Here is a 10,368-nt window from a genome sequence, read left to right as displayed (position 1 = left end):
TGCATTGATTTCTTTATTTTGTCCAGAGAAAGTGCCTCGGCGATTTCCTAGCGCCTGGTATCGTTTGCACTGATTTCTTTATTTTGTCCAGGGAAAGTGCCTCGCGATTTCCTAGCGCCTGGTATCGTTTGCATTGATTTCTTTATTTTGTCCAGAGAAAGTGCCTCGGCGATTTCCTAGCGCCTGGTATCGTTTGCATTGACTTATTTATTTATCTGTGCTCAGTGCTCCTGCGTAGCGGTAAAATAATTAATTAATTTGCGCTTAACTGAATTTAGGCATTTCTGAACGACGACTGTGCCCCTGCTTTGTCCCGCGCTACCCTACCGCCATTTGCTGTTGTTGTTGTGTTTACCCTGTCCCCGTGTCTCCTCCCCACTCCCGCCTCCCAGCCGACCCTCCCACACTCCGCCCCCCTCCACTATCCATTTATGGACAGATGGACCTACGCGCAGCGACCACGCGCTGCGGCCACGCCGAAGGTGCGCCAAAGGTAAGCCCGTCTACGCCCGTCCGCGCCTGGACCGCGCCCAGCGCCAGACCCCCTGGCCCTCACTTTGCCCAGCCCTCCCGCATTACCTACGATGCCTCCACCCTCCTAGCCCTTAACCCTGGCCGCTCCCCCAACTGCGTCCAAGCCGCTCCTGGACACACCCATGGACCTTTCTCATGCTACTCCTGCAAATTCAGCGGCACCTACATCTACTCCGCTACGATCACCCCACAGTCTCCCGATCCCAACAACCTACAATGCATCTTGCTCAACACCCGTTCGGTCCACAGGCACGCCATTGACCTATGGAATCTACTAGACACCATCTCTCCGGACGTCGCCTTCCTAACAGAAACATGGATGAACGCGTCTTCCGCCCCAGACATCACCATTGCCATCCCAGAAGACTATAAGATCATACGCAAGGACCGTACCGGCCACACAGGAGGAGGAATCGCTATCGTCCACAAGAAATCCATCCACATCTCAACCAGCTCTGACATCAATCTCGCCAACTCTGAACACCTTCACTTCCAGATCCACACCGACCCCAAAACCACACTCAGAGGCACCCTCCTTTACAGACCTCCAGGACCCCGCGCACAATTTAGTGAGGACATCACGGATTTCATCACTCCACACGCGCTCCCATCCAAAGATTACATCCTTCTGGGAGACCTCAATTTTCACCTTGAAAAGAACAACGACCATAACTCCACCACCCTTTTGGACAACCTCGCCAACCTCGGACTTAAACAACTGGTCACTTCCCCCACCCACATCGCAGGTCACACACTCGACCCTATCTTCACCTCCAGCAACCATGTCTCCTTCAGCCACACTACGGCTCTCCTCTGGACTGACCACAGCTGCGTCCACTTTACCTACAACAAGCCCAAACCCAACAACCACCCCCAACCAACCCTGCAAAGAAACTGGAACAAAATCACCATCGACCAGATCTCCTCATCGCTTCTTCTAAACGCCCCTACCTACTCCTCAAACCCCGACCAAGCCGCCACCAACCTCACCCTATGGTTATCCAACAGCGCCGACATCCTAGCACCACTGAAAAAACGACAAATCAAACTTGGCAGCAAGAAAGCCTCCTGGTTCAACGATGATCTTAAAAAATCCAAGAAACTCTGCCGCTCCCTTGAGAAGGCCTGGAAAAAAGACCCAACCACCAGCACCAAGGAAGCCTTCAAAAACGCCACTCGCACACACCACCAACTGATCCGAAAAGCCAAGAAAACCGCCTTCAAGGACCGACTTGATAGCAACGCCCACAACAGCAAGGAACTTTTCAACATCGTCAAGGAATTCACCAATCCCTCGGCCAACTCCAACGACATCACCCCCTCTCAAGCCCTCTGCGACTCCCTAGCCTCATTCTTCCACAACAAAATTGCAGACATCCACAACAGCTTCGACAACCAACCCGGAGACCAACCCACCCAACCATCTGCTGGACCTTCACCACCCTCGAACATCCTTAATGACTGGAACCCAATCCCCACTGAGGACACTATCCGCCTGATGAACTCCATCCACTCAGGATCCCCCACAGACCCATGCCCTCACCACATCTTCAACAAAGCAGACTCCATCATAGCACCGCACCTCAGAGACGTCATCAACTGCTCCCTCAACTCCGCCACCTTCCCGGAAAGCTGGAAACACGCAGAACTCAGCGCCCTTCTGAAAAAACCCACAGCGGACCCCACCGAACTCAAAAACTACCGCCCCATTTCGCTCCTTCCATTCCCGGCCAAAGTCATCGAGAAAGCTGTCAACAACCAGCTCGCCGCCTTCCTCGAAGCCAACAACTCCCTCGACTCCTCACAGTCCGGCTTCCGTGCCAAACACAGCACTGAAACCGCCCTCATCGCAGCAACAGACGACATTCGAACTCTACTGGACAATGGAGACACAGTCGCCCTCATCCTCCTCGACCTCTCCGCAGCCTTCGACACAGTCTGCCATAACACCCTTCTACAGCGCCTCAGAAACATTGGAATCCAAGGAAAAGCACTAGAATGGATCACCTCGTTCCTCACCGGAAGAACCCAGAGAGTCCGCTTTCCACCATTCAAGTCAGAGGCCACTGAAGTCATCTGCGGCGTGCCACAAGGATCTTCACTCAGCCCCACCCTTTTCAACGTATACATGAGCCCCCTCGCGACCATCGCACGCCAACATAACCTCAACATCATCTCCTATGCGGATGACACTCAACTGATCCTATCACTCACCAATGACCCTCGCACCGCCAAAACTAACCTACACGAAGGAATGAAAGAAGTTGCCGAATGGATGAAACATAGCCGTCTGAAACTGAACTCTGATAAAACAGAAGTCCTTATCTTAGGTACCTCCCCCTCTGCATGGGACGATTCTTGGTGGCCAGAAGCCCTTGGAAAAGCACCCATCCCGACAGACCATGCACGGAACCTGGGCGTCATCCTGGATTCCTCACTTTCGATGTACAAACAAGTCAACGCCGTCTCTTCATCCTGCTTCAACATTCTTCGCATGCTCAAAAAAACATTTCGTTGGATCCCCACCGATACTAGGAAAACGGTCACCCACGCCCTGATCACGAGCCGACTAGACTATGGAAACACCCTCTACGCCGGTACTACCGCTAAACTCCAGAAAAACTCCAGCGAATCCAAAACGCCTCAGCCAGGCTCATATTAGACATCCCGCGCAAAGAACATATCTCTGGTCACCTGAAAAACCTCCACTGGCTTCCCATCAATAAGAGGATCACCTTCCGGCTCCTAACCCACGCACACAAAGCACTCTACGAAATCGGACCAGAATGCCTCAACACACGACTGTCCTTCTACTCCCCCTCCCGCCAGCTACGATCATCAAACCAAGCCCTTGCCACTGTACCTCGCATCAACAAAGCCACCATGGGAGGTAGATCCTTCTCCTACCTGGCAGCTAAAACCTGGAACTCCCTTCCCACTCACCTTCGCCTTACTCAGAATCACCTAGCATTCAGAAAACAACTTAAAACGTGGATATTTGACAAGTAATTCCCCTCCCCTCCTCAAGCGCCTTGAGACCCTCTGGGTATGTAGAGCGCTATATAAATTCTTTGACTTGACTTGACTTGACATTTTTAAGCTTAAGCCGATATTACTAAAAATTACTATACACTGTGTAGGAAGCAAGAGTTGTTATAAATATCATAGGTTCATCAATGAGAAACAATAGACTTTGACAAGTATATTTTGGAATACACTGTAAGTCTGTGCTATGTATAACCTGATTATTGGGTGTTCCAGCACATTTTTAGAGTTCCTTTAGCCTCGATGGAGTCACAGTTATCTTATGACACATAACTTATTCCATCAAAAAATGTTTTAAGCCTCACCTGCGCAATCCTTATTTGTTACAAAAAATAATCCATTAGCCATTGCTTCTTTGCATCACAAATAATTTAAAACGACTCCAGTATCATTTTGTCATAAGTATTTATGATACTGCCATTTGCTCTGCCTCCGAAGGATCTTTGTGTACCTGTAAATGTCAGAATCTATTTCTTCAATTCCTGCTTTGTTTGCTATTCCTGTTTCAGCCACTTTCCGCATTCCCGATCTCACCCTACAACATATTTTGAAAAAAGCTGTTTCTGAACTTGTTTGGGCCTACAGTTTAGAAACAACAAATCCGTTCAACAAATCTTAAGCCCTTGGTTTAACTCACCATTTGTCATTCAACCTCCATCCTATCCCCTCTGTAGAATGATTTAAAGAGTGTTGTTACTATCTTCTAGCTGGCTTTTTCACTCGTGGCCTGTGGCTACTTTAACACTATCTAATCTGAACTCATTTTTGTGTCTTTTATCAAGATGTTTTCAGTGTTGAATGCCTCTGCTCAATCTTCCCTGAGATGTAAATCAACCGATCTCAACTAATAGATTGTTCCTCAATCTCTCTATCTTAGAACTGTATACCTAATACTTTACAACCGGGTCGCTTCCCTGTCCTTTGCCCAGCTATCTTATACTGACCTTCAAAACTAGGTATCCATTGTGCTTTGTGGTCATTGATTTCTCTCTCCTCTACAGTATTTCAAGGTTCCAGGTCTAGAGGTGTCTGTCATTATGGTTGGAGGGGCTCTGCCCCACTTGATTTTGCAAAGAATGTTTATGAGTGTCCGTGGGGCTGAGAAAGGGCCAGCCTGACAGATGCTCATCATGTCATGCGGCCAGGTGCTTAACGAACTCTAAATGTTCAGGCCTGTCAGTCTGAGCAAGCTTTGCTGGGATGAATATTTCACAGCCCTGGGGGCATTGCCTCTTCAGCAAGGCAAATGACAAGGGGGGGGTGTCAGTGATCCACCCAGATGTGGGTGCTTCAGGTTTAAGCCCTGAAGTGTCCAGGACTGACTGCCTATCAGTGACGCCTTGCCAGAGTTGGGTTGGGTTAGCAACCCTCATTGACACCATTCCACTCTGTGACAAGTTAGGGAAGGTCTTCTTCTGAATAGCTGAGCCATGACAATGTCAACCAATGAGAGGAGGTAGCAGAATATTTTCCTTTTCCCTTTTTTCCATGAAGCATCCAGCTTCTTTTGGTGCCTTCTGCCTTTACCGCCATGGCTTGGTAAGTATGTTTTTGCAATATTTGGATATGTGTGTTTTCATATGCGAATGTATGTGTATTGGCTTGCATGTGGATACATGTCTGCCTGCCTCTGCCCGTCCCATTATTGTAGTACTTACGTGTCTCCACTGTGCGGGTCCCTCTCGGGTTGGTCTCTCTTGTGCTTTCTATCTTTGCCCTGCTCTCACAGCATTCTCTTTGATAATAACAACCATACCTCTACTCCTTCACACATTTGCCATTCCCAGATCAATTTCTCTAATTCTGTGCATATCTTGACTTTGAAGACTTATAGGTCTGCTTTCACATTAACCCTCTTTGCCACATGAGGTGTATAAAGCAAAGACTGAAAATAACTGATACCAAGCCACTGATGGGGAAGAAAGGGGTTTCAAAAGGCCATGCTTGATGGATATTGCTCCTTCTCAGGGTGAAAAGTTATGGCAGGGTGGAGGCCAGGGAGATGCCAGCATGACCCCTAAATATGCTTTGCAGGTATGCTGAAGTTTTTAGAATAATAGGGGTAGAAAAATCGTTATGATTCAATTTTCCAGTAGTACATAAGATCAGGGATTCTGATATGGCTTAAAGAATGACACAGGGCTATTTCAGGTTCACTTGTGCGAAAGAAAAGTCTCAATCTGCTTTCATTAAAAAAAAGAGGAATACTGCCCATGTTGATGGAGGTGGAGCAAAAAAGGTTTCTCCTTAATAAAGTATATTTTCACCATCACAAAAAAGAGATGGCAGGTGCTAGTGCATGTTATAGTGATATGTTTTAATGTACATCAAAATGTATAAATGTGTATTTCTCAGGAGTAAATGACTCTGTATGTGAATATCTGCAACAGACACAGCTTCCCAGAAGTTGTCCTAGAATTGTTTGATAATTCCATGGAAGTTAGAAGCGTCTCTACAGTGTAGCTGAAAATTCTGTGGGGCTGATTCACAAAGGCATATGTGTTCATAAAAAGTATGCATGTAGTTCTCTTTTACGTCCTCCCAAATGTCTTTGTGCATTGGCTCCAAACCATCTAAAATTAGAATATTCAGAGAACATTCGAATACAAAAAGTACTTATAGAAACAACTGTGCCCTCATTGCATTTTAACTATAGAGAGCCTGACGCTTGGGTGCCACTGTAAGACTACATAAGAGTACTCCTGTGGTACTACATTCCATACACATGAATGCTATTGTCAATCAGCCCCTTAGTAGGTGAATTTCAGTCAAACTAGGGTTTTTGTAATTCCAGGCTTTTTCTCAAATATGTATTGTATGGTTCGACAACTGTTCATTTTACTCAGTTTTATTGTTCCGAGACCAGGTATTCTGTTCGAGTAGGTGTGTACAAGGCAGTTGTTTGTGAGATTATGATCAAAGTGGATTTACATTGGATCTCCTAGGTAGGGCACCAGGTCCATATTTGAAAGGCTCTAAAGGGAAGTACAGAAATGTTAATGATGAGTATTAAGCGAGAGGAGCAGGTTTGCAGATAAAACACCTGAGAGGACTAGGAAAGTAGGATTGGTCTGTGCTGATGGTTGGTGATCATATTGCAATATTTCTGATGAGGAGAGGAAAAAGTAAGGTTTAAAGACAGGTCTGTTGTGAAACTTGTTACTGAGCACAGGAAAAGCTCTACTATCTTTTTTGATGTGCATTGGGGGATGGGTGAATATCATATGAGCAGTGCAGAGTGACATTCAGTGCAGAGTGACGTGGGGTAGCAGGGTTGTCTCTGGTAAAAAACTGTGCATTTGTTGGACAACATAAACATCAGGATTGTGCCAGACTGAATCTATGCACAACCTCAGGATATGTTGTCCTCAATCCCCACTAGTCCACAATGCACCATCTGAACCACTAGCGTTACAGGGTTCCGAATGTGTGTGCATCCTTAGAACACAACAACACTGATCTCCCAAGGAAATGGTGGTAACAGATCCAGAACCCTTTCATTTGGACTCTTGTTCATACCTGAAGAAATACACAAGAAGTTCTCAGCAGGCATTATAATATTTGTTGAAGCATTGTGATTTTTGCATATAATATGTGTGCTGTGTTAATCAGTAGAACGAAACAGAATGGAGTAATTAGCATTATGAAAAAAGTGAAACGGATAAACAATTCCACCATTGTGCCATATAAATGAATATTTACGGGCATATAAGTACTGTGTATCCTACCTAGCACTACCTAACCTAGTCTTGCCTAGGGTAGGTGATATGGTAAATTCCGGGTGTTCTAACTCCCCATTACATGCGGATAAGTGTCATCATGCTGTTTGTCTAGGTGTGGAGCTTGACATCCCTCGTGTTGGTAAGCAGGAATCTACTGGGCTGGAATTTTGACATGCAGTGACCTTACAGAGTCAGATGAGTGTGCCTCTCCCTTAAACAAGGTAGTAGTTCTGTATATATAATAAACAGCACCCACATAGATATGTTGAAACCCCTTTCATGCCACAATTTTTTATTCTTTCTTTTATTCTTTGATAGCTTCGTCGCCTACTGGACAAAAATAATAATGAATGTTGTGCAGTAAAATGTATCCCTTGTACTGGATGTTCAAGGTGTTGTGATAGTTTGCCTACAAGGTGGAAGTGTAAGCAACGGGGATTCAGTGAATATTATCCTGCATAGTCACACACGCAAATTTATGTCAAAATGAATTGTGTGTAAAAGAGAAGGCAACTTAAGAAACGTCCGAATGTAAATGGTGGCGTTTCTTACCAGGCCTATCCTGATCACGTGGCAGAGTTGTAAGGCTCTGAGTTGATACCCATATTACTGTTATTGTAATGATGACAAGGAGTGGATAGTGCATGAGTTTTAAATAGCCTTGTACCTTTGGATGCCTCCATAGTTGTTAAAAGTACAAGTCAATTCAATGTAGTTGTACATTTTAACCAATATTTTCAACGTTTGTACCAGACCCTTTTTTGGTGGCAAACATACAACCAAGCCAATCGTAATATATCAAACACTTTATTTAATATTCATATCTGTTATTTACAATATTTACATATTGCACGTTAAGTGGAATGTTTTATACATTTAATGTACAAAGAAAGAATGGCATTACCCTATATATGTCAATACAAATTAACACTCAATTCCTCCAGGTGTCTTAACTCACAGATGCTTGTTTTCCACAGAAAGAAAAAATCTTGGCCAAAAGTCTTGTAAATATAACGGCTTCTGCTGAAAAATACATTGTCTTGTAAAGACAAAGGGCAAGGAAACTTGTCATGCAATATCTTCATTTTGACTTCAAGGGTGGAATGTGCCCCTGGCATTCCATTTATGAATGTAAATCTTCAGTTTCTTTTTTTTATCAAACATTTTTTTTAATTGCATAAGCATTAAAGATATCAAGTAACAACAACTAGAGCTGCAAAGCAGACTCTGGCTTGAGTCTTGGACAAGCCAGCATCAACAAAATATTCCTTGAAGTCTCTAAATGAAGCAGTATAAACAGTAGTTTTCTGACTGAATGAAAGGTACAAGTGTATCACTTTTGGCAGTATGATATTATTCCTCAAATGCGAGCATTTATTCTACTTGCGGTTATAGCGATGAGCAGATTCTAGATCTGCAAACTGTCTTGACATGATACAAAAACATATGTTAAAGGAATCATGGAAGTAATCTGTCGATCTGCAAAAATAAATCTTTTGTTCACAATGAAATATGTTACAAATGTATTACTCTATTTCCCTGTTGTTTCCAAGGCACTTCTCTTGATTCTCGGGTTGGTATTCTGATGCCATCTGGTGAAAGGAAACATAAACATTTGTATTACCTACGGGCACATTAAGTGGTTCATAAATTATTATACTTCACAACTCGTTCGGACAGTTGGGGTACAGAAACTAAACCCAGCAAAAATGGTGGATTACATTACAAGCAATCTAGTTGTCTGGATACAAGGTGTTAATTCCCTAGGCATTTGAATTTTGCAAACAGTACCTCATTGTGCTATTTTAGCATTTTTAGTTTAAGTATAAAATCACCTCATATGTCTTTGTAGTAAAGAGTTGACACCTTAAATACAAATTGAAATGGAAAAGCTATGGACTGTGTTTAATCAAGAAAAACGTTAAGAACGTATTTCCTTCTGGTACTGTTTCTCATAGTTTGAGTTGCCTCTAACATGAGTACAATAGTCCTTTACGAAAACTTTATGCAGTAAACTGCTTATTTTAACCATTCCATAATCATATTCCACCCATAAATGTAGGGACTGAAAAGCCAACAATTATTTGTTGGCATGCCATACTGATACATAGCTAGATAATATTGCGCCATAAAGACTGGGTGATTGTCCCTTTCACGAACCTCTACTCCATGCTGGATCCGGCTGCCCTTCACAATTAGTGCCAACCCCATCCTGTGAATACCACCTGCATCTGCTATGAAAGGAGAAGGAAGGGGGACCATGCAGATAACTGAAGGGGGAAACTTAGCTACTGTGGGCCCTGCAGACTATGTGAACAGGACAGTCACTAGGGCCCTAATTATTAGTTGGGGTATTTCAAGCGGAGTGATAACTTTAAGCGAAGGGTCCCAAATCACAATTAAGATTCTCTGGGCTCAGAAATATAGGATTTAAAAAGTTCATACCCAATAATTCCGGACCTGATAAATTTGCTGTAGATGCAAGAACTGCTCCCAGCAGCATTGCCCGGCCCATGCCCACCCAATACAGCGGTCCAGAGGAATAGAAAATGCTTCCCGGACAGGCAAAAGTGTATCCTATACTCCTGCAGCCCCATTTTTGCATTCCCCACCGACACCCTTGCTTACACTTTCCAGCAATGTCAGCTGTGAGCTAAAATATGGAAAAATGCCATTTAAAGGGCATGGTAAGTATGCGTCCAAGCAGTTATTCTCCATTTTGGAGCAAAAAGTGCAATGGCACGACTTTGATGTAGAGATATGGGCCGGTGAGGTAGATTCCAGACAGCTGGTATCTCCGTACCAAAGTTCCATCTCACTATGAGTAGTTAGGTGTCCATGTGGCTGCTATTGAACAGGTTGCTCAGTCTGCCCACTTTTTGCTGTCTCCAAGTCATGTGTAAATAATAGTTTCAACTGGAAAGTAAGGAAACTCAGAAAGTAATGCTCTTAACAGTATGAGTGGCAGAAAACCGGAAATAACTGTCAAATTAGTCTAAGTATGGTCAGCTTGATCACTGAGCTTCTATACCATTCAAAACAAGCAGCAAGGATACCTAGAACCCTT

At 44.2% G+C, this 10,368-nt stretch overlaps 1 protein-coding gene across 1 annotated transcript in view; it reads right to left on the bottom strand.

The window, feature by feature from the left end:
- Positions 1-8,124: 8,124 nt before the first annotated feature.
- The window catches only part of ALKAL2 (ALK and LTK ligand 2), a 221,856-nt gene continuing 219,612 nt past the window's right edge, over positions 8,125-10,368 (bottom strand). The window contains exon 6 of the mRNA XM_086925202.1: positions 8,125-8,893. The gene's annotated coding sequence lies outside the window, so the exon portion shown is untranslated. The remainder of the gene's footprint in view (positions 8,894-10,368) is intronic.

The sequence above is a fragment of the Lissotriton vulgaris genome, chromosome 6 (genome assembly GCF_964263255.1).
Source record: "Lissotriton vulgaris chromosome 6, aLisVul1.2, whole genome shotgun sequence".
NCBI classification, from domain to species: domain Eukaryota; kingdom Metazoa; phylum Chordata; class Amphibia; order Caudata; family Salamandridae; genus Lissotriton; species Lissotriton vulgaris.
The sequence above is the reverse complement of the archived record's forward strand: the minus strand, read 5'-3'. Positions and strand labels throughout refer to the sequence as shown.